Source organism: Podarcis tiliguerta (genome assembly GCF_965153285.1).
Source record: "Podarcis tiliguerta genome assembly, chromosome: 1".
NCBI classification, from domain to species: Eukaryota; Metazoa; Chordata; class Lepidosauria; order Squamata; family Lacertidae; genus Podarcis; species Podarcis tiliguerta.
Window position 1 is genome coordinate 49,011,606 of NC_139534.1, and position 25,040 is coordinate 49,036,645.

At 43.4% G+C, this 25,040-nt stretch overlaps 1 protein-coding gene across 2 annotated transcripts in view; it reads left to right on the plus strand.

Annotated features, from left to right (window-relative positions):
- Positions 1 to 25,040, plus strand: part of GYPC (glycophorin C (Gerbich blood group)) — a 32,533-nt gene that overhangs the window by 1,695 nt on the left and 5,798 nt on the right. The window lies entirely within an intron of this gene.

A 25,040-nucleotide genomic window follows, 5' to 3' on the forward strand; every position in this document is an offset into this window, starting at 1 on the left:
GTTTTGCAAATGCAACACCCATTTTAACATACACACTCCCTCCTTTCCACCCCCCTTTGACTATTTCACTTTTGCAGACCCATTTGTCAACTGTTGTGAAACTGTGGTATAACACTTGAATGTCACAGTGACTGCCTTTGTGCTCATTAGCTGTGTCTTCGGGGAAAATGTTGTCAGACTTATATACTGTAGATTGGAGACTGATATAACTGCAGGGAAGGAACATAAATGCATATAATTTTGGGGTTAGAAGGAACCCTGAGGGTCATCTAGTCCAATTCCCTGCCATGCAGGAATCTCAACTAAAGCATCGATGGCAGGTGGCGATCCAACCTCTGCTTAGAAACCTCCAAAGGAGAGTCCACCACTTTCTGATGGAGTCCATTTTCCTGTTGAACACTTCTTGGTGTTCAACAGGATGGGGCAGTCTTGGATTGCCACAAGTCAGATCAGACCCGGTCATAGTGATCTGGATTGTCAGGGGGCGGGGGGAGAGTCTGAAGGTGAGGAGGGGGAGAAAGAGAATGTGCAAGGCCCCCAAATCAGTTTGGGGCCTAGATCTGGACTGGGTCAGCCTTGAATCATCCCAAGTCACTGTGATTCCAAAGTGCCAGATTGGGTCCAAATTGAATCCTGGAGGTGGGTCAGTATGCACAGACATTCTCAATGTTTGCAGCTCTGAGCAGTTCACCAGCTTAGACAATCTGTCTAGGGGCAACAGGTTCTTTCTCATGTCAAAGGATGGTGACTTCATAAATAAATAAACAAAACCCTCGTGCTTTAAACCATTTAGTTCCTCATAACTTGTAGTACCACAAAAGTCATCTCATCAAACCCCTTTGCACTGAGGAAGGATAATTAATAACTAAACATTCCTAATCAACTAGGCTGTAAAATAGAAGGTTGCCAGGTATGCTCAGTTTGATTCAGACTGCTGCGTGTCAAAAACTGAGCATAATCAAATGCAGCTCATTCCTTGCCTCTGTCTGCACCTTCTCTTCTAAACCCCGCAGCTGGTCATGCTACCCCTGGAAAACTTGCATGTGGAGAAGATATGACTAAAATGCAACTTGTGGAGAGAAGCAGGGACAGCAATGGGAACGGTGGAGCTAGCATGCTTGTCTCAGTGATGTAGCGTGGGTTGATGGTGCCCAGGGCAGGGCAAGTGTTGTGCCCCCTGGTGGATTGGACAGCTAGGGGGGAGGTGTTGTGGAGCCTGCACAGAGGGAAAGGAGAGCTGGCCCAAAGTTGTCTGCCAACCAAGGGGCAGGGCACACACAGACGTCACTTCACTGGCCACACAGAGAAGGAGGCACTGCCCCAGCCCCAAAGGCCTGGGCTGGACACGGATTGCCTCCCTGCAGCTCTGGAAGGCAGTAGGAGCTCAGCCATGTTGAGGGAGCCTGTCGTGGGGGTATCTGGTTGTGCACCTCTCAGAATTTTGTGCCCAGGGCCCCCATCCTTCTCAGTAGCCACTATTCTACTGGCTTCTTTGCATTCACTCCCCCCCCCCACATGCAATATTATTTTAAATGTCTGAATGGGCTATGTCCCAGCATTCCCCAGCCTGGTGCCTGCCAGGTGCTTTGGGCAGCAACTCCCATCAGCTCGATTGGGTACAGTTTTATTGTGTTCTAAGACACCACTATAATTTCCATCATGAAATCCATATCTAACCCAGACTGTATTTTTGAAGCATCAGCTACCTGTTTGGTGGATGAAGGCATGTGGACAACCCGAAAAGCCAGTGTGCTTTGAATAATCTCTAGAACGAGTTAGCCTCTTGCATAAATTTATTCTCCAACAAATGTTTTGGGGATGTCTCTAAATGAAACTCAAAAACTCTGCTGAGAACTGTAGTCCTTTCAATTTTTTGCACAACATTACTGGCACTACTGCCCTTCACTCTCCTTACTTTAACAATATACAGAAAAGATCATTCCAAGGAAGACTGTTGTTTTTTTTTAAGTTCCAAGAAGTCCAAATATGTTGTTGAGCTTATCAGTAACTTGCACATAGGAGTCTCAGTGTGGAATGTCTTGAGACTGATAAATTATGATATCCCAGCAGGGTTCTGATGAGGAGCCTCACATTTAATGCATACACGTTGATGAGGGCAGAGATGTAGTTAAGCAAGATAATGTGTGAACTGCAATGCCGAGGTCTCTTTTCTGTATATACGTTTCTTCTTCCTGCATGGCTTCTGAACTTGGAAGTTCTTGCTTTGGTGCTTGCTACTTTAGCTAGAGCTGTGCCAAAGATTTCTTTATTGACCATTCATTGTGCGGATGGGAACACTGAAATCTTCAAGAAAAAAATGTGAACAGTGGGGAGAAAGAGAAAGAATTTTTTTTCCTGAAAGGTTTTGGATACAAATGATATAAATAAATGTTCCTCTGCATCCTTAATCATAAGTACAGTGGTAACTTGGGTTAAGTACTTAATTTGTTCCGGAGGTCCATTCTTAACCTGAAACTGTTCTTAACCTGAATCACCACTTTAGCTAATGGGTCCTCCTGCTGCTGCTGCTGCCGCGCCGCCGCCACACGATTTCTGTTCTCATCCTGAAGCAAAGTTCTTAACCTGAGGTATTATTTCTGGGTTAGCGGAGTCTGTAATCTGAAGCGTATGTAACCTGAAGTGTAGGTAACCCGAGGTACCACTGTAACTCTTGTTGGGTTCACTGAAGTTTACTCCCTATTAAGTGAGTTCAGGATTCCATCTTAATCATTTAAGCTCATGGCTTTGACTTAGATTAGACCAGTCAATTTCTGGTTCATGATAATTTGGCATATGCTCATTGCCTGTTTATTGCCTGTTTCCATATTAATATTTTTAAAATACTAAAATTACATTTTTATCTCACTGTACACATTTCTAAATATATTTTTGTCATATGAAATACATACTTTTAAAATGAAATTTGGTTTTATTTTCTGAGCTGAGAACTTCGGAGAAGTGCAAAATCTGGAAGATTATTACTTTCCAATCCAGGAGGTTTGAATTAAGTCAGTTGGCTTACAAATGCAGGCTGAATGAAATTCTCCTCCTTTCTGGTTTCGGCATCATTAGATTTGAAAACTGAATAAATACAGGAAGCCTACCCCCTTTGCCTTCTGGATGTCATAATACCCCTATGAAAACTTTTGAATGCATCATTTATATCAGTTTGTTCTCAAAGTATGAAAAAGGGACGCTACTCCTTAGAAACAATTCTCAGAATGCTAGTAGGAGTTTGCAGGCTTCATAAAAAACACACCCCTCGAAGTATCATGCAGCCTTAGGCCATCTGTTACCAGCTCATGACATGTAGCCAAAAACCTAATAAAGGCCAATAGCAAGATGGTTAAATGGTTTAATGGAACTGCTGCATTTAGAGGCGGTATGCCTCTGAAATGAATACCAGATGCTAGAGACAAAACAATGCAAGGGGGGTGGTTGCCTGTGTGCCTTGCTTATGTACTATGCAGAAGTAACATCTAGTTCCCATGCCCTCTTGTAATCTAGTTGATAACTAAGTTTAAGTGTGTGTTACAAACAGAATCACATGTTGCTTCCCTATTTACTCTTGTCTCCAGTTCATTCCCCATCTTTTGTAGCTTGTCCTGTGTTGAATTTTAGATCTTTAGGGCAGGGACTTCTCCTCTTGCACTTGTGTAAAGTGCTATGCACACTGGTTGTGCTATATAAATTAATACAATGGAACCTTGTTTCTTGAACAGCTTAGTTGACGAACAAATCGGCTCCCGAACGCCGAAAACCCAGAAGTAAATGTTCCAGTTTTTGAGCATTTTTCAGAAGCCAAACGTCCAATGCAGCTTCCAACAGGAAGCACTTGCAGCCAATCGGAAGCCACACCTTGGTTTTTGAACAGCTTGGTTTTTGAACAGCTTCGGGTGTTGAACAGTTCTGGAATGGATTAAGTTCAAGAACCAAAGTTCCACTGTACTAAACAACAGACAACATACACTGGCCATGAAAGAACATGGCTGAAAAGAGGGTGCAGGACTAGATCCTAAATGCAGGACTGATTCTTTATTCTTGTATTCTTCTAACAGTGAGAAGGTCTATAGTCCAGACCTTTGGGTCTGACGTTCAATTCATGGAATCTTCAGCTAAGGCTGAGACCCTGCAGAGCTTCTGTCTGTCATTGTAAATAGACATTGTAGCTTTCTATGTTTCTGTCAGTTGATCAGCATGTGATTGGTAAGCTCCAGTTCAGCTCATGCTACTTGCCCCTTTAGTGATTGCAACTTCCATGCTACTGCTTAAAAGTACAGTGGTACCTCTAGTCATGAACTTACCGTAATTCGTTCCAGAGGTCCATTCTTAACCTGAAACTGTTCTTAACTAGAAGCACACAAATTCTTTTTCTCATCCTGGGGCAAAGTTCTCAACTTGAGGTTACTCTTCCAGATTAGTGGAGTTTGTAACCTGAAGCATTTGTAACATGACATGGGTGGTAGGAACAGCAAGGGTTATGCCTTCAACATGGCCAGCAGAGGTGCCAACTTGAATAAAATATGAGGGGCAGGTAACCCCCGGCCTGCATAATCGATCACAAGCATGGGCACCATCGGGGGGGAGGGTCAGCTGCCCCCCCAATCAATAAAAATACATAGCTAACTGAGATTCTGCCTGCCTCCCCTAACAAAAGGCCTACTGCCCCCTAACAAAAATCCTGGCTATGCCCATGATCATAAGTCGTGACCATTTGAATGGCAATGCCCATCAACTTGGGGGTGGTGGAGGCCCCCTCAGATTTTTTATGGGGGGCAAAGGGGCCTTGGCCCCTAGGCATTGGCTCCTATGATGGCCAGGAATGTTGTACAGTATTGGGGTGATGGGTGAGGTTCAGGTACAGAAATCAGAATCTAGCTTGGGCTTTAAACACACACACACACACACACACACACACACACACACACACACATTTCTGGGCTTTCTTAAGTCTTCTCTCCAGGCATCCTTCATTTTCCCCCTATGCCAAATCCCCATAGGCAGCTTTATGCTGCTTTTAACATTGAATGCACTTTTTTTTTTTCAACCTCCTTTTCTCTTAGGGTATTCAAGAAGCATTGTCAGCAGGAAGGAAGGAAAGGAAGTTATGGCCACAGGGGAGGAAGGCATAAATCTTTCCTTTTCAACTCATGGCCTGGGGTGTTTTATTTTTCTCTGCAAAAGTCACTTCCTTTCTCAAAGGATCCCTGCCCATGACACTGGCTGTCCCCAATTCCCATTTCTGCAGGTGCCAGATATTTTTTTTTTAAACCCCTGCTCATTTCTGCTCTAGGGCACTTCTGGGGGGGGGGGGAACCATACATACACAAACCTCTCATCCTTGCAAGACCAACGGAGTTTATCGGTCTCCTTTTAATTTCCAAAGCTGCCTCAGTGGATTGTGCTTTCTGAATTGCAAATGAACCCAGGGACCAAGTCTTTTGCTCTTTGCTTCATGCTCTGCAGGTTTTAAATAAGTTGGTGGAGAGGGAGAAGTGCCACTAGGGATTTACCCTTGGTAGTGAGGCACATGGCAATGGCATCTCTGTCTCTGCACAGAAAGTTGCTGTTTTTCTTGGGAGAGTCAGGCAACCGGTGTAACTTTTACAGCCTACATCAGTGACTGACAGCCCCAGGAGCTGAGCGGAGAGTGAATAAAAAGCAAAGCCTTCCTCTGGGTATAAGTTTTGTCACCTCTTCTTAAGAACCAGCTTCCTTCCTGATGTGTGAGCATAGCTCAGCAGTTGCCAAAGTTCCTGTATGTAACAAATTTGGACAGCAAGATGCCACACGTCTTACAACCTCCTGCAATGCCATATGTATCTGCAGCTCACACGTAGTCACCTTTGCTGCAGAACCCATTTGCCAGAGGGATGTCTCTTTGGATCCCTGACCTGTCCACACCCCCATTCTTCACTCCCTCGATTTTATCCCCTCTGCAACCAGGTTGCAGGGATGCAAGGAGGGATGAAGATTTGGGTAGGGCATATCTCTACTGAAGACCTCTCAGAAATTGGACTAGCGTAAAACACAGCTGCGAGAATTATGGAATAGGAGCAGCTATGTGGAATGTATTTTTGCCAGTGCCTGAACATCGCTTGTTGGTTCATTTCAAGCCCTAAGCGTGTAGTGGAGAACCTTTATCAGCCTGACTTCTGCATTTCTTACTAGGGGACCTTCTGGGTGGGCACATGCTAGTACTATGCAGGGCTAAAGGCAAAAGTCTGAGGGCAACAATTGTACATTTCACCTTTGGAATAATAGGTCAGCTTCTACACACACTTACACACCCCTCTGTATCCTCCATCCAGACAGGCAAGAGGCATTATCAGACTTGAAAGAAAACATTTCAGGGGAAGAGGCAGAGGGGCTTGCAGACAGGGCAGGGAATTGGGTTGCTCAACTGTTAAAGCTGAACTCTTCTCTTTTTAAAGAAAAGTTCATTCATTTATTTTTTAGTGTTTGACTTGAACAATTGAGCAGGGCAATTGATCTGTGGACTGAGCAAGTTGCAAAATTCATGTCTTTCAGTCAAGGAACCCTGGGGATTATAGTTCTGTAAATGAGTCTGGATACAAAGCACTAGCCACACATAACTATAATTCACAGGTCTTTCTGCAGAAAATCTAGAACTGTTAATCTGTTATTAGCTGGTTTCCATTTGTAGAGAAGGCCCTTCTGCCAGAGATTTATAATGAAGATTCAGAGCATCTATAATGGCTCCTGATTCAATCCCCCCTCCCCGAAAAGCCAAAAGGTCATGACCTCTGCAGCTTCTTCACACCACTTGCCCCGTTTCGTTTCCTCCTTGAGAGTCCCCAAAGCCTTGCATCCTGTTTATGGGGCATGAGCCAAGGCTGATTTCAGCTAAACTGTTTTACTTGTTTGAAACAAATCAGGCCTTTGGGCTTTGGTAGCATCTGATTTTTGGTCACAGGACTTGAGACTGAGCGGAGCGCAAGTAGCAATCTTGATGGAATGCTTGTTTGAAGAGTTTCTTGCCTGGGTAAACACATGATGGATGAGGCTCAGGCGAGGGGACCAGCTTGAAGAACAGAGAGAGAGTTGATGTGTGAGGATGGTTTAAATGAAAAGAAGGAGCCTGAGGCGAAGGTCTTTCCCCTTCTCTTAGAGGCCTGTCTTTTCCTGAAAGAGAAGGGCTGTGTTTTCTGTCTTGTGTTGTTAACAACATTTCCCAGGCAGGAAGTGAATCCGGCATTATGTTCGTAGCCTCCCTGCTACCCTGCCCCAGGCAGTAATTGAGGAGATGAAATTATGAATTCCATGTGTCCTCTCAACAGTATTGCTTTTCAGTAAAGCCCTCTCCTTAAATCAATGAGGTGGTGTGCACGAGACGCACTCTGCCCCGACTCCTCTTTTTTAAATGGCGCATAAACCGGTGCTGTGACTTACACATCCTGACAGCTGCCTTGAGGTGACCATTCGGTGCATGTAGAAGTGAAACAGTAGCTTGTCTGTCTGAAGTGCAACATGACTATTTTTGTCAGATTGGTAATTGTAGCTATCTCCAGGCGTCTGCCGCACATGTCTTGTAATTAAAGATCATGCTGGTTATTAATTCCACCAGAGCTATTCTCCTTTACCCTTGTAGCACAAAGGAAACTTAACTTTCTTGAACCAAAAGAAAGAGAAAATCCCCCCAGTTTTAGATCACAGAAAGGAGGAGGTATCTAGAAAGAATAAATTATATTAGAGTCCCAACAAGAATGGGTGTATGTTGTAAAAAGCAAACACACCAGACACAATAAATTCAGGTCAAAGTAACTTAAAGTTAATAAGATTGGTATTTTGCATGCCCTGGTTCTGTGACATCTAGTCATGAGATGCTCATGTTATAAGGATGAGAGACTGAGGCTTAACACACTGCCTAGTTTTCTTAAGCCACTTTAGCTTATCTGATGCAAGTATAGAGGAATCATTCACCTCTGCCGCTGATGAGCGTGTCAATATATCTATAACAGGCCTCAGGGCCGGCTTTAGTTTTTGGAAGGCCCTCAGAGCAACATGACCTAGGAAGGTCCAATGGTCTCAGAGGTCAAGGTGGTTAGGGCCAGAGGATGTCTGAGACCACAAAGACATACCCTCCAACATCCTGCTGGTCAAAATTTGGATGCTTCTTTTTTCAATCCTGAGCTCTCACAGAAGCCAGCTGACTTAAGCCAGAGCGCTGGATCAAAAAAACAGGACATTCAGGGAGTCAATCAGAAACTAGTATGGCTTCTTTAATTCCAGGATGTCCCATTTAAATCACGATGGTTGAAGTGTATGCAAAGAGAATATATTAAACTTCCTATATGGTCAAGATGGTTTTTTGGAGCAAAACCTGGCCAGATCATAGGTCCTGAAAGCTAATATGGTGGCACTGACTTTCAGTTGGTGGGTCCTTTAATAGACCTGGACCCCAGCAGCTGCCTAATCCTGCTGGCCTTTTGTGCTTACCTCCCCAGGCCCATGCACGAAATGAAGCACAGCCTACCAGCCATGTGTGTTTGTCTACAAAGAACATTATAAGTGTCATGTTTTAATTGACTTCTCTGATTGTAAGGAAAGGAAGCATGTCAAGTACCTAATAAGGAAAGTAGTATGGCTGATAGATGTGCTTGGCGTGGCTGTTCACTAGTTGGGCAGGACAGAACTGGAGCCACAAAATTAGATTCAGAATTGCAAAAGAGTAAGGTCAAAGAGAATGACAAAAAAAAAGGAATTGTGAGTTATTCCACCTGTACCCTGTACCCAGCAGTGTTTGTGTGTTTGTGTGGTGGGGATAGTAGTTGACAATGCTCCTTCAGTAGCAATGAGTCTGGGTGGTACATGAGGTTGGTCCTTATGAGCCCAGGATCTAAATCTCCACATCAGTTTCCATGGCCATCAGAAATCACTGAGCAAACTATGAAATTGTAAGGTACACTGTTTACAACAGTGCCGTCAATACTGTCTAAGCAAGTGACAACTCTGATTAAAACCCTTTTAGAATCTATAGTTTTAATTTGTATTCATTACATCATACCATAGACAGCAAACGTCCTCTGTCAGTTTTTATCAAAGATTTGGAAAACACTCAATTGATTTATACCCACTAGATGTCATTTGAAGCACCTTGGAACCTAGCAAGATTTTTTTTTCAGTACAGCCTAGATATCAGGGTGTTTCAAATGACACCTTCTAGCTGGATACAAATCAACTAAGCAGTTTTAGAGCCTTCACCAAGAGCTTGGCAGCCCAGGGCCAGGTAGCCAAGTATTAAGAGGATGTGATTTCCTTGGTCAATAAGAAATTTTGTTTGCTGCAATTAAAAACAAAACAAAACTGCTTTGTGCTCCTGAAGAACAAATTCTAAGGTGCTCTGAGTTCCCCTTAGTACTTGACTTTAGTGCAACTAAACTAATAGCCCAGAAGGTGATAACACACATCTGCCTGTGACATCAGAGCAGACAAGTGACTCTCAACAGCTGGTGGACTGTCAACACACTAGTTTCTAATCAATAATTGAGAACTAATGCCACTTCCTTTCTGGATGAGGAAATGACAAGCCTGATCTAAAGAAACCGAATAGAATGATAGATAGAGATAGATGATAGATAGGTAGGTAGGTAGGTAGATTAGATAGATAGATAGATGATAGATAGATAGGTAGATAGATAGATGATAGATGATAGATAGATAGATAGATAGATAGATGATAGATAGATGATAGATGATATAGTTCAACTAATGTTGCTATCATTTTGTTCTTGTTTTATGGCTGACATTGCCCCCAGGGCAAGATACAGTATTCAAAAGTAATAGGTATATTCAAAAATATAAAATATACCAAACTAAAGCTACTCAGAACCAGATTACTCTGGGTTGCTAAAATATTGTCCAAGTGGAAAGGTCTTATACCAGCTTCTGGGAAATTTTTGGGGAAGAATATTTCATATTTCATGGGTAATGGGCAGCAAGAATGCCTGTCTATGTATGCCTGTTGGTGCAAACACGGTATAATCAAGACCTATATTTTGTGACTTGCCAAGCCAAATGCAGCTCCACAGCCATTGTGGCTTGCAAGAAGTTTAATAATGCTGATTTCACGGTCCCAGAAAGACAGTTTATCATGCTCTGGGTGGCCCATGATATATGACTTGTGGGGAGCACTGAGTTAGGTGCATCTCAAGTCGTACAGCTGCAATCAAAAGGAATCTCTCAGCTAATCTGAACAATAATCACAATCCAGTGCCAGCCTAGAAATGCTGAATGGATAGTGTGTTATGTGTGGTTATGGAAGGCACAGCGTCAAACTCTCAGACATGAATCTCTTTAGGTGGCTTTAATAAAACACTAACTCTTCGCTTGAACACATTGTCAGGGTTTAACTTGAAAGTATGCAGTATCTCATGTAATAAGAGCCCCTATCAAATGGCTGTCCTACTATTGCAAGCTTTTGTTGCCATCAGATATCAAAGTTCCACCCAGGTTTGCTGTTTTTTAGCATGTTCTAATTTTTCATCAATGGGAAAAGACTCATACAAGTTTTGACTCTTATATACACCACACAGAATATCTCGTCGGTCAGCTGGAGTTTTCAGAGCCATGGTATGGAGCTGGTAAACTAGGCTCATAGCAGCAAGAACCGTCATCCTAATTCAGAGCAGGAATCCCAAGTGTGAAAGGGTGTCCATGCTTTAAAGACTAAGGCAGGAATGGGCAATCTTTTTCCTCCAGGTGTTGTTGTATCACCAACTCCCAACAGTTCCGGCCAATGTGGCCAGAGGACACAGATGATGCGAACTGTAGTCTTCTGGAAGGCCACAGGTTCCTTGTTTTAGATGTCATAGGCTGCATTTTGATACCTACTTATCTGGGAGTCATTTCTAAGAAGACATGTATAGGATTGCACTATCCAATCATTTTCAAGTTGTGGTGCTCTGTCTTTTGTTAAAAACCTGTCAATAACCCCCTGTCATGCTAGTCTGAAAATACCTTCCAACATCATATGCTGCTGTGACAGCAAAATTTCCATGGGGTGTTAGCAAAAGGCAGCTACTCCTATTGTACCTCCCCCTCCCCCCAGTATGAGCTGCTACTGTGCCAAAGGGATTATTGCAGCCTTTTCACAGAGCATTCCTTTTTTTGCAGAACAAAACACCAATCCCAAATATGCTGAGGCAATGCTCCCGAAAAAGTTTTGCCTGGAAGCCACTGCATCTTTCGAAGCAATGCTATGGTGCAGCCTATATGTCAAGTAGTGGTTAGCAGTATTCTGGTTGAAATGTGAGTTCATCAGATTCAAGCGGAGGGAAGGCCTGAAGCCTACGCTTTTACTCACTGTGACTAACCCAAGTTTATATTCCCAGTCCTGCTTCCTGTTCAAACGCCCATGTGCAGCCTGTGATTTTGCTGCTTCTTTGAGACCTGTTGGTCTTCCAATGTCAATGCCACTATCCTCCCTGGTTCACTACTGGGAAACCAACAACAACAAGGCCCTAACTTTTCTCTATCTTTTGACTGAAGTGGGTAAAATTTGCACACACAGTAGGCCCTCAAGAGAGCATAAAGCCTGCTAGTGATTTTTATACTAGGCACCTCTAAAATGTGATTTCACCCACCCTCCAAACAGAAACCATCTCTAATTTTTTATTTAGGGGCAGAATTCGATGGAATTTGCAGGCTGAGTCACCACTTCAGAGAGCATGAATTCTGTCAAATTTCAGAAGGAAATCACTGTAGCAGTTCTGCCACAAGGACTGAAATGGGTAACAACAAAAGGAATCACTTAAATCTCCCCATGTCTTTTGTGTGCAGTTAGTCTGAAAATCACAGACATGAGAGATCTTCGGATTTGCAGACAAATAGGCCCAAAGGCCAAGAACTTTTAAAATGTTTTTGGTATAGAAAAAACTAAAAGAGATTCATTTTCCCAACTAGACTTGTCAGTGATAAAGGAGCTCTGAAATTTTGAGAGAGAGAGAGAAATTTGGGCTCTGTAAACATCTTAGGGTGCTGGATATTTCCCTGGAGATTCGATGTAGGAGCACCAGGTTTCAGTTGGCTGCTTGAATGCTTAAACTGTGTGCCTCCACCTAAGCTTGACTTGTCTATTTGAAAATATAAATGTTACAAAACTCCAATAAGCTTCTAGTGACCTCTTTCCAAAGGAAATCCAAACTGAATATGCAATGCACCCATGGAACTTTGCTCTTCTCAGAGTAATGGGGCAAAACTAAGGTTAACTTCAAAGGACAGTAAAGCTGGAGAAAGATAAAACACTTCCTGTGTGGTGCTGCACTTCACAGGGGTTATAAAATTCCCCACAGGATTGCTAGCTCTTCTTTCCAAAGAATGAATCACCCTTCTGCAAAACAAGATGATGGTTTCAGCAACATCTCTGTGCACCCTCCTGAGCAGTAAATCTAGAAATATGAGGAAGAATTCCCCAGAACCAAACAGTTTGTACCAAAGAGCAAGTACCACAGATAGCACAAAGCTTCTTCTGCCCAGACCCAGGCTGAATCTACACAGATAGATATATATATATATATATATATATATATATATATATATATATACACTGTGAAAATGCTTTTATAATACATGTAGTAATGTATATATGGAATTTGCCATTAGCTCACCAACACCATTTAGTGCCACATTTGTAAAATGCACTTAAAACACTTAATATGTTGTATTTGCAGCTGTATTTGCAACACGGTTGACTGGCATATGTTGCTGACCAATTCACAATGAGCCATGGTTTTGCGTGCCACTAACTCTGGCATGACTATCATATCTACTACTGTGGGCAAGAATCCTGTAAAAGAAATGGTGTGGCCTTCATAGTCAACAAAAGAGTGGCAAAAGCTGTACTGGGATGCAAGCTCAAAAATGATAGAATGATCTCAGTACGAATCCAAGGCAGACCTTTTAACATCACAGTAATCCAAGTTTATGCACCAACCACTGGTGCTGAAGAAACTGAAATTGACCAGTTCTATGAAGACTTACAACACCTTATAGAAATGACAACAAAGAAGGATGTTCTTCTCATTATAGGGGATTGGAATGCTAAAGTAGGGAGTCAAGAGATAAAAGGAACAACTGGCAAGTTTGGCCTTGGAATTCAAAATGAAGCAGGGCAAAGATCATGGCCACTGGTCCCATCACCTCCTGGCAAATAGAAGGGGAAGAAATAGAGGCAGTGAGAGATTTTACTTTCTTGGGCTCCATGATCACTGCAGATGGTGATAGCAGTCACGAAATTAAAAGACGCCTGCTCCTTGGGAGAAAGGAGATGGCAAACCTAGACAGCATACTAAAAAGCAGAGACATCGCCTTGCCAACAAAGGTCCGCATAGTTAAAGCCATGGTTTTCCCAGTAGTAATGTATGGAAGTGAGAGCTGGACCATAAAGAAGGCTGATCACCGAAGAATTGATGCTTTTGAATTATGGTGCTGGAGGAGACTCTTGAGAGTCCCATGGACTGCAAGAAGATCGAACGCATCCATTCTTAAGGAAATTAGCCCTGGGTGCTCACTGGAAGGACAGATCATGAAGCTGAGGCTCCAATACTTTGGCCACCTCATGAGAAGAGAAGACTCCCTGGAAAAGACCCTGATGTTGGGAAAGATGGAGGGCACAAGGAGAAGGGGATGACAGAGGACGAGATGGTTGGACAGTGTTCTAGAAGCGACAAACATGAGTCTGACCAAGCTGCAGGAGGCAGTGGAAGACAGGGGTGCCTGGCGTGCTCTGGTCCATGGGGTCACGAAGAGTTGGACACGACTAAATGACTAAACAACAACAAACTCTGGAATGGGGACGCGGGTGGTGCTGTGGGTTAAACCACAGAGCCTAGGACTTGCCAATCACAAGATCGGCGGTTTGAATCCCTATGACGGGGTGAGCTCCCGTTGCTCGGTCCCTGCTCCTGCCAACCTAGCAATTCGAAAGCACGTCAAAGTGCAAGTAGATAAATAGGTACTGGCAGGAAGGTAAACGGCGTTTCCGTGCACTGCTCTGGTTCACCAGAAGTGGCTTAGTCATGCTGGCCACATGACCCGGAAGCTGTACACCAGCTCCCTCGGCCAATAAAGTGAGATGAGCGCCGCAACCCCAGAGTCGGTCACGACTGGACCGACTCTGGGTCCAGGGGTCAGGGGTCCCTTTATCTTTTTAATTCTGGCATGAACTGTAGTGATGTGCAAAATGAGAGTTTGTGCTCATGCTTCATAAGTGGCACATCATATGGCAGAGGCAGAATGGCAGAAAGGGAGAAAATGCAAATCAAACACCAGGTACAAGGTAGGGGCAGTAGCTGATGGGGAAGGCCATAGCTCAGTGGCAGAGAAACTGCCTTGCATACAGAAGATTCAATCCTCAGAATCTGCAGGTAGAATTAGATCTCTTGTCTGAGATCCTGAGGAACTGCTGTCATTCAATGTAGACAGCACCGAGTTAGATAGGCCAACGGTCTGACTTGGTTTAATGTAGCTTCCTATGTATGTCGAGGTCTCAAATCACATGATAGCTTGTGCATAGCATCATTTTGCGGTGGCTGTTTTACGCACAAGAAAATGGCTTCTGACTAGATCCACTTGATAAACGCAATATCGACTTTGACACAAGCAGTTATTTCATGTGCATGTCTAAAAACAGGATTTGGCAAACAAATTTTCATATCTGTCTCTTATATAATCTTAACGTCTGTTATCAGCATCTTCCAAAGCTAGTGCTATTCATAGCTTTCCCCTGCATCCAGTTCAACAGCAGGCATTTTGCTGGCATGATGAGGATTATCTTATTCCATATTTAATAATAATAATAATAATAATAATAATAATAATAATAATAATAATAATAATAATATTGCTTTACATGGCTTATCATTTTTATGATGGTGATCTCAATCTTCTTGTTTATTGTTGCTGATTGTGTGTTTTAAAAAGTTTAATATAATGGGTTTGTATTTTGAAAACAACGTAGCCTGCTTTGTGCAGAATTTTCTCAGAAAGCACAGTATTTGCCTCATAAATAACTAAATAAATAAATTTATCAAATGGCACATAATGTCAGAAAATAATACTTTGTTGATAACCCTAAAATGAACATGCATTATATTTAAAGATTTCTGGATGGCAGAATACTTTGAAGTATTTTATCTGACAGGTTAGGCTGAGGGAGACACTGTGTGGAATTTGAAAGAATTTCTCTTCAATATTATTATTTTTTACCAGCCACCTATAACCTGCAAAATTCTGTATGTTCTTCCATTATCCACTTTGAGCTATACAGTGGTACCTTGGTTTGCATACATCTTGGTTTGCATATGTCCTGGATTACAAACACGTCAAACCCGGAAGTGCATGTCTCGGTTTGCAACTTTTTTTTGGATTACAAACCATTTTTTTTTGGATTACGAACAAAAAAATTTGGGAGGTCCCATTGGCAAAAGTGCACCTTGGGTTACAACCTGTTTTGATTTACAAACGGACCTCCGGAACGGATTGTGGTTGTAAACCAAGCTACCACTGTAATCTTATCTTCTATCTTTAAAATTCAGAGATGTGTGTGACATAGGCAGATGCTTCTAAGTGTCCGCCATTTTGTTTTCTCTAAAGAAATGCACTCTACGTGGGGCTACCTTTGAAGGTGACTCAAAAACTACAACTAATCCAGAATGCGGCAGCTAGACTGGTGACTGGGGGCGGCCGCCGAGACCATATAACACCGGTCTTGAAAGACCTACATTGGCTCCCAGTACATTTCCGAGCACAATTCAAAGTGTTGGTGCTGACCTTTAAAGCCCTAAATGGCCTCGGTCCAATATACCTGAAGGAGCGTCTCCACCCCCATCGTTCTGCCCGGACGCTGAGGTCCAGCGCCAAGGGCCTTCTGGCGGTTCCCTCATTGCGAGAAGCAAAGCTACAGGGAACCAGGCAGAGGGCTTTCTCGGTAGTGGCGCCTGACCTGTGGAACGCCCTTCCAGCAGATGTCAAAGCGATAAACAACTACCTGACATTCAGAAGACATCTTAAGGCAGTCCTGTTCAGGGAAGTTTTAATGTGTGATATTTTAGTGTATTTTTGGTTTCTATGGAAGCCGCCCAGAGTGGCTGGGGAGGCCCAGCCAGATGGGCGGGGTATAAATAATAAATTATTAGTAGTAGTAGTAGTAGTATTAGTAGTAGTAGTAGTAGTAGTATTAAAGTGTCTTGTGGGAGCATTGTTTCAGGACATTTGGGGAAGAAAGAATGCTTACCTCCTTGTAAGCAATACAACCAGCCAGAGGCCATGTAAATGGTGGCATCCTACCATGCCATCTGCTACTCAGAGGGACAATGACATCTCTGCCTACAAGGTTCCACTATGATATCAGGGCAGATCAGGCAAACCTTAAGAAGGAATACCATGGAAATGCACCAGTAGAGGTGGCTGGAAACTCACAAGAAAAAGGAAAACTTTGGCAAGGCACCTGAGAGCCCTGAAGCATTTTTTCCTATACCTGATAAAAAAAGTAATCTTCTAATCTGTCCCCTAACCACTTCTCCTTTAATTCATTCTAGTTCTTCTTTTTTAAAACAAAAACACCTTTTACTACCCCAGTTCTTGCCAAATCATTGTTAGGCTTTGCAAAATCCCAATTTGTGTGCTCCTCACAGGGCATCATTCAAATGCAGCAGCTTGGTGTATATTTGCATAATGTGTTCTAAATTATGGATTTCGGTTATCTAAGCCAAACTACATGTGCATTAATGTGCAGTATGTAGCTATGTTCCCACACTTTTGCATTTATAAATGTGCATGGTGTGTGTATATGTATGATCCTTTTGAGAAATGCAGGTTGCAGGGAGGTGTGGTTTATCTCTCCCCTTTCCAAACTAAAATTGCCCCCTCCTACAGAGTACCAATACTTGGGCAGGGGGTATAATTTGTTTGTTTTATCGTGTCCTCCATCATGGAGAGCACGAGTTGTGGAGAGATCACCCAAACTGCCTTCCTGTGGTGGGGCGGGACCATTTGGATAGCCACAATACCCCATTGGCTGCCCCTCGGTTGCTGGGGCAGAAATTTGGCCTGTTTGGTTGTCTATTGGCTGCCAAGGGGCCATTTAAGCTGCTGCACATCGCCAGGAGCTTTCTCTTTCTTGCGACGTGCACCCGAATCACCCACCCTCCCTCCCTATATTTAGGGCTGTCCTTTTGGCCTTGCTATGCCTGCCTAGGGGTCATCTGTCTTGGAGTAGGAGCCCGGTAGGAATTTTGCCATTTGGCTGATTGGCTGTTGTCATTTGGTTTTTGCCTACCATGTAGCAAATTGTCACAATTTGGAAAGGTTGGCGGTTAGGCATTGGTTCAATGTTTTGCAGAGGGGAAGTGGTTGGCTGTGCCTGCCCCTCCATTGCTGCTGCTAGGGAATTCCGTTAAAGGAATCCAGGGACTCTCCTTGCTTTTGTCCTATCCCCTTTCAGGGGTTAGGGCCACGCCAGAGTCCCTGGGAACATATGGGGTTAAGTGGAGCCTGCACTCCACTCTGTGCTCCCCCAGCATGTTTTCCCTTACTGACCTCTGGTGGAGTCCAGTTGTCAGTCCTGTTCCTGCCACGCTGCAGGGTCAGGTAGTCGGGAATGAATGCCTAGGCAACCATTCACATGCTGTAATTCAATAAAGTTGTGGCCAAAATTATTGCCAAAAACCTTAAACTAAAATTCTGTGTCTATTTTGTATTTATTTTGGGGGAGGGTGGTTTGGGGGGTCTCCACACGCAATTACTAGCCATGCATAGGAGGGCAATTTGCGTTCCAGTCATGCTGGAGAGGGAAAAGATAACTTTCTCCCCTTCTCCAAATGCTAAATTCCTGGTAACCATTATCCTCTGCTCCCCACAAAACCTGCACTTGTAATTAATAAAAGTAAAAGAAGAAGAAGGGAAAGGAAGCTACACATTGTATAATTTGGCTTTCAGCACAGAATTTCAAACTGGGTAGAAGATCATAGAATCATAGAATCATAGAGTTGGAAGAGACCACAAGGGTCATCGAGTCCAACCCCCTGCCAAGCAGGAAACACCATCAGAGCACTCCTGACATATGGTTGTCAAGCCTCTGCTTAAAGACCTCCAAAGAAGGAGACTCCACCACACTCCTTGGCAGCAAATTCCACTGTCGAACAGCTCTTACTGTCAGGAAGTTCTTCCTAATGTTTAGGTGGAATCTTCTTTCTTGTAGTTTGTATCCATTGCTCCGTGTCCGCTTCTCCGGAGCAGCAGAAAACAACCTTTCTCCCTCCTCTATGTGACATCCTTTAATATATTTGAACATGGCTATCATATCACCCCTTAACCTCCTCTTCTCCAGGCTAAACATGCCCAGCTCCCTTAGCCGATCCTCATAAGGCATTGTTTCCAGGCCTTTGACCATTTTGGTTGCCCTCCTCTGTACACGTTCTAGTTTGTCAGTGTCCTTCTTGAACTGTGGTGCCCAGAGTACCAGAGTACAATCAGCCCTATTTACTGAGTTCATGGCATCACTATCTGAAGGCCACACAAAAAGAAACAAAGATATTTAAGAGTCACTGGATTTCATCTGGGTTGCCTTTAAAACAAAAAAACTGCTGTTGTTTTCCCGACCACAATATGTGATCTTTGTTCACTGCCTTTGGAACATCTAAACAAAAGAGCATCTATCCTCTGGGAGCTGTATACCCATCGCCCTGCACTGATCAATAAGCAATGGTACCACACGGATAACACTGCTATGGCTCACAGGACTACTGCCTTTCTTTGATTCTTATTTTTAAGGAAGCGTAAAGAAAACCGTAAGCCCCTAGGTTAATTAATGGAAGTGACAGCAGCAGTCTTTGTTGTTGTCGTTTAGTCGTTTAGTCGTGTCCAACTCTTCGTGACCCCATGGACCAGAGCACGCCAGGCACTTCTGTCTTCCACTGCCTCCCGCAGTCTGCTCAAACTCATGCTGGTAGCCTCGAGAACACCATCCAACCATCTCGTCCTCGGTCGTCCCCTTCTCCTTGTGCCCTCCACCTTTCCCAACATCAGGGTCTTTTCCAGGGAGTCTTCTCTTCTCATGAGGTGGCCAAAGTATTGGAGCCTCAGCTTCACAATAGAGATTTCTCATGAGACAGATGAGATGATCAGGCACTCCCATTTCTTTAAGAACTTGCCATAGTTTGCTGTGATCGATACAGTCAAAGGCTTTTGCATAGTCAATGGAGCAGAAGTAGATGTCTTTCTGGAACTCTCTAGCTTTCTCCATAATCCAGCGCATGTTTGCAATTCGGTCTCTGGTTCCTCTGCCTCTTCTAAATCCAGCTTGCACTTCTGGGAGTTCTTGGTCCACATACTGCTTGAGCCTTCCTTGTAGAATTTTAAGCATAACCTTGCTAGCGTGTGAAATGAGTGCAATTGTGCGGTAGTTGGAGCATTCTTTGGCACTGCCCTTCTTTGGGATTGGGATGTAGACTGATCTTCTCCGATCCTCTGGCCACTGCTGAGTTTTCCAAACTTGCTGGCATATTGAGTGTAGCACCTTAGCAGCAGCATCTTTTAAAATTTTAAATAGTTCAGCTGGAATACCATCACTTCCACAGGCCTTGTTATTTGCAGTGCTTTCTAAGGCTCATTTGACTTCACTCTCCAGGATGTCTGGCTCAAGGTCAGCAACCACACTACCTGGGGTGTACGAACCATCCATATCCTTCTGGTATAATTCCTCTGTGTATTCTTGCCACCTCTTCTTGATGTCTTCTGCTTCTGTTAGGTCCTTACCACTTTTGTCTTTTATTATGGTAATCTTTGTACGAAATGTTCCTTTCATATCTCCAATTTTCTTGAACAGATCTCTGGTTCTTCCCATTCTGTTGTTTTCCTCTGTTTCTTTGCATTGCTTGTTTAAGAAGGCCTTCTTGTCTCTCCTTGCTATTTTTTGGAATTCTGCATTCAATTTCCTGTATCTTTCACTGTCTCCCTCGCATTTTGCTTGCCTTCTCTCCCCCGCAATTTGTAAGGCCTCGTTAGACAGCCACTTTGCTTTCTTGCATTTCCTTTTCATTGGGATGGTTTTCGTTGCTGCCTCCTGTATAATGTTGCGAGCCTCCACCCATAGTTCTTCAGGCACTCTGTCCAGCAAATCTAAATCCTTAAACCTGTTCCTCACTTCCACTGTATATTCATAAGGGATTTGACTTAGATTGTATCTTACCGGCCCAGTGGTTTTTCCTACTTTCTTCAGTTTAAGCTTGAATTTTGCTATAAGAAGCTGATGATCTGAGCCACAGTCAGCTCCAGGTCTTGTTTTTGCTGACTGTATAGAGCTTCTCCATCTTTGGCTGCAGAGAATATAATCAATCTGATTTCGATGCTGCCCATCTGGTGATGTCCATGTGTAGAGTCGTCTCTTGTGTTGTTGGAAGAGAGTGTTTGTGATGACCAGCTTGTTCTCTTGACAGAACTCTATTAGTCTTTGCCCTGCTTCGTTTTGATCTCCAAGGCCAAACTTGCCAGTTGTTCCTTTTATCTCTTGATTCCCTACTTTAGCATTCCAATCCCCTATAATGAGAAGAACATCCTTCTTTGGTGTCACTTCTATAAGGTCTTGTAAGTCTTCATAGAATTGGTCAATTTCAGTTTCTTCAGCACCCGTAGTTGGTGCATAACATGGATTACTGTGATGTTAAAAGGTCTGCCTTGGATTCGTATCGAGATCATTCTATCATTTTTGAGATTGTATCCCAGTACAGCTTTTGCCACTCTTTTGTTGACTATGAAGGCCACTCCATTTCTTTTACGGGTTTCTTGCCCACAGTAGTAGATATGATAGTCATCCGAACTGAATTCGCCCATTCCAGTCCATTTTAGTTCACTGATGCCCAGGATGTCAATATTTATTCTTGCCATCTCATTTTTGACCACATCCAGCTTACCCAGGTTCATGGTTCTTACATTCCAGGTTCCTATGCAATATTTTTCTTTACAGCATTGGACTTTCCTTTCGCTTCCAGGCATATCCGCAACTGAGCGTCCTTTCGGCTTTGGCCCAGCCGCTTCACCAGCTCTGGATCTACTTGTACTTGTCCTCCGCTCTTCCCCAGTAGCATGTTGGACGCGTTCCGACCTGAGGGGCTCATCTTCCAGCGTCATAACTTTTATATGCCTGTTGTCTTTGTCCATGGAGTTTTCTTGGCAGGGATACTGGAGTGGCTTGCCGGTTCCTCCTCCAGGTGGATCACGTTTGGTCAAAACTCTCCAATATGACCTGTTCATCTTGGGTGCCCTGCTCAGCATAGTTCATAGCTTCTCTGAGTTATTCAAGCCCCTTCGCCACGGCAAGGCAGTGATCCATGAAGGGGAGCAGCAGTCTTAGGCAGCAGGAATCAACGCCGGCAGTTCCGCTGTATTTTTCAAGCCAAAGGTGGGCTGCTCAGATTATATGGAGTGCATTAACATAATGAATTTAATTCATCAAATACTCCACAGTTTAAGTATGTTGTTTCTGTGGAAAAACATCCAGCAAATACCTGGGGCCTATAATTTTATTTGCTACCGAGGCAATTAAATATTTGCATCTGAATGCAATTCGAGGCACAATCCCGTTCACTCTGAATGGCCATTAGTTCTAGAAGGATGAACACCGGGCCTTAAGTGTTTTGATTTTGAAGCAATCTGTGTGTTTATCTGCATTTTTCTCTAACCTCGCCTTTTGAAGACGATCCATTTACAGTCACCTAAACAATCAGTGTGGTTGTTATATTTCCCCCTCCCCAACCCACCATTATTATCCTTGTAATAATTTAGCATATAAATGGAGGCCAAATTATTCTATCTCCTGTCCAGATTGACAGATGAGAAACTGTTCCTTAATTTTCAAAGAGCGGCGTTGATGAGTTTCACCATCTCGTGGAAGGCGGTGATGGGTTTTTCAGCGGAGAGAGTGTCAGATTGATGAATTTGCTCTGATGACCCCTTCAGAAAAGTGGATGCCAACTCCAGTGGGGCACCAGAGTTGGCAGCAAGTATTCAACTAGATAATGGGTAACGGTTTAACTGTTCAATATGCAGTTTGAACAGAATCCTTTTATTAGAAAATGGATTTTGCAAGCTCTCTCTCTCTTGATTCATGCACCCTTAGGCCAGCCAGCTCCCACCAACCCCAGCAAGCATGGCCAATGGTTAGAAATTATGGGAGAGTATCAGGCAGGGGAAAGTCTACCCTAGATGACTTCACACACTGTGTTGGGGCGATTATGGGCTTGTCTCCAAATGTACTTTAAATATAAACTTGCAGTCAATCATGACTCCCCAATATGGAGAAGGGCATAGCTCATGCAAAAGGTCCCAATGCCTGGCATCCCCAGGTAAGTCTGGACATGGGCACAGCCAGAGGGCAGCAGAGGGTGGCATCTGCACACACCCACTCCCAGCTCAAGTGAATAAATAAAAAATACTTAGCTAACTGACCAATCACGTCACAGATAGTTCAGTTCTACCCCCCCCCTAACAAAAATCCTGGCTACACCCATGGGCCTGGAAGAGACCCCTGCCTGAAATCTTGCCAGTCAACATAGACTATACTGAGCTAGTTAGGACAATGGTCTGACTCAGTTTAAGGCAGCTTCTTGTGTTCCAAATAACTGTACCTGCATGATGCATGCATTTGTCACACACTTTATTTTTCAGTGAGCACCCAAAATGTAACAAGTCAAGTGACCTTTAGCAATCTTTTCTTGTACTCCTTGGCCTCTAGCCTGAGATTTAAATCTATATGGCAAATCAATGAATGACAGGTGTTGCCAAGAGAAAAAAAACATACACACTAAAAGCAGGGAGGATGGACACAATTGCAGAAGCTGTGTGGTTTGTAATTTTATAGCCGGAAATACAGAATGTGATCCCTGTCCTGTTTTCTCCTCCAACCCCTATTCTTCTGCAATGTAGTCTGCACTGGCAGATCTTATTGCAAAGCGGGCACAAGCTTTTAAGATTTAGAACTGGAGCTTCTTAGGGGTTGGGTCACATTGCTGAGAACTGCCAATTCCTCACACAGGACAAAGCGGTTCCCTTCCACATGCCCAGTGTAATGTGTGGGCCAAACTAGACAGTGGTAGTATCAGGAACACAATTAATGTGCCTCCCTTTTTGTTATGTAGTTAGGAGTCTGGGGATGGTGGAGAGGGGAAATCTCACTCATTCTCCCACTGCAAACAAAACTGCCTCTCTTGAATTTACTATTTGCATTTCAAGGGCACCAGTGAGAGATTTCCTTGAAATGGAAATAGTAGAGGTTTTGTTGTTGTTGTCAGGACTGTGACATGGCGATAGAGAGTTAAACGCCTCCTCCCAACCTGTTGCAGTCCAGAGGCTGCTCAGGCATCAAGAGTGGCCACCATTTTACATAGTAATAATCCACACACACCTGAAAATAGGTGCTGAGTTGCAAAGTGGGAGGATGGTTTTTCCCAACAAAATCCATCACTTTGGCATGGGGCGAATGAAAACCTGGCCAGCATCATGGTCATGCACCTGCTGAGAGCCCATATCCCAGCAGGCAGCCCACTGACAAGAGCCCCCTTGGACCTGCTCCTCCTCTTCCCCATTTCAGGGTAGCTTGTTCACTTGACTCTGGCCAAGCGGGGATGAGCAAGTAAACATAAGTGGAAGTGAAAAGGAGGAGGAATAAATGCCGCTGCATTCTTGCTCATTGGCTCTGTGTGGCAAGAAAACGGCTGGCAACAACTGTAACAAAAGCATGAACTCACTGAAGGAAGAGGTATTGAGGGTGTCTTGCAAAAGCTCCCTCCTCCAGGCTTTCCCCTCACAAAAAAATAAATAAAATAAAATTCAACCCATCACTGGCAACAGTAATAAAACCATAGTGTGCTTTCAGACAGCCTGTGGAACGAACATTCATTCAAGTTGGTTTGTAGGGAGATTAAAAAACGGCTGTTGAGGAGCATTCATTCAAATTTTTTGTATGAACTCTATACAGTGGTACCTCGGGTTATAGGTGCTTCAGGTTACAGACTCTGCTAACCCAGAAATAGTACTTCGGGTTAAGAACTTTGCTTCAGGATGAGAACAGAAATTGCGTGGCAGCGGGAGGCTCCATTAGCTAAAGTGGTACCTCAGGTTAAGAACAGTTTCAGGTTAAGAACGGACCTCCGGAACGAATTAAGTTCTTAACCTGAGATACCACTGTATGGTGTTGCATCAAAGAAAGTGCAGGTGCATTGCCCTGTCACATTTCTTATTCTAAAAGGTCTGATCTTTGGGGGGAAGTGAGTTTGTTGGAAAAGACGTCCCAATCAACATTAATTACACAACCTGAATGTGCCAGTATGTGATTGAATCCCACCCAAAATCAGCAACAGTCTGGAATTGCTCTACGAAAGCTTACTGCGCTCGGTTCAAGGTGTTTAAATTAGTTGTGCTATTTGTGTGTAGCTGTGGTAGCTGCAGTCTCCGACCTATGCACTCTGGTCCCGTTTATTTATATACAACTTCAATGCAAGATTATAGCCATTACAGCAGATAGAAAGAGAAAAGGGCAGGGTAGCGGAACTAGGGAAATAAGAGCCTCTCAGTTTGCTGATGCATTAAGTATCTTGTAAGATAATGGGAAAGAAAAAGGGATTTGTCTGAAGTTTCCTTTCTTCCTGCAAAATGCTCCCACCCCCCTTTTTCCTGCCTTTTATTAGTCTGATTTTTTTTTTTTAAATTTAAAGTGAGGGCTATAATTAAATTTGAGATTTCATGCCTACTTTTTTCAACCTCTCATAACTCTCTCAAACCAATTCCTTTTCTTAGATTCTTTTTTTAAAAAACACACACACCAATGTTGGGTTTTATCTAATTCTGGCACTGTTATAATTCAGTAGAGAATGTAATTGGAGTTCCAGAAGCCAAATTCAGCCCTGTGGTAAGCAAGTGCCACTTCACAAAAACTGCACCTGTTTTATGACAAATGACCTAGATATCCATCTTTGTTGTTCCTTCTGCAGCAGTCAATTGTAGTAAACACCCAGCCTTCATTTTTG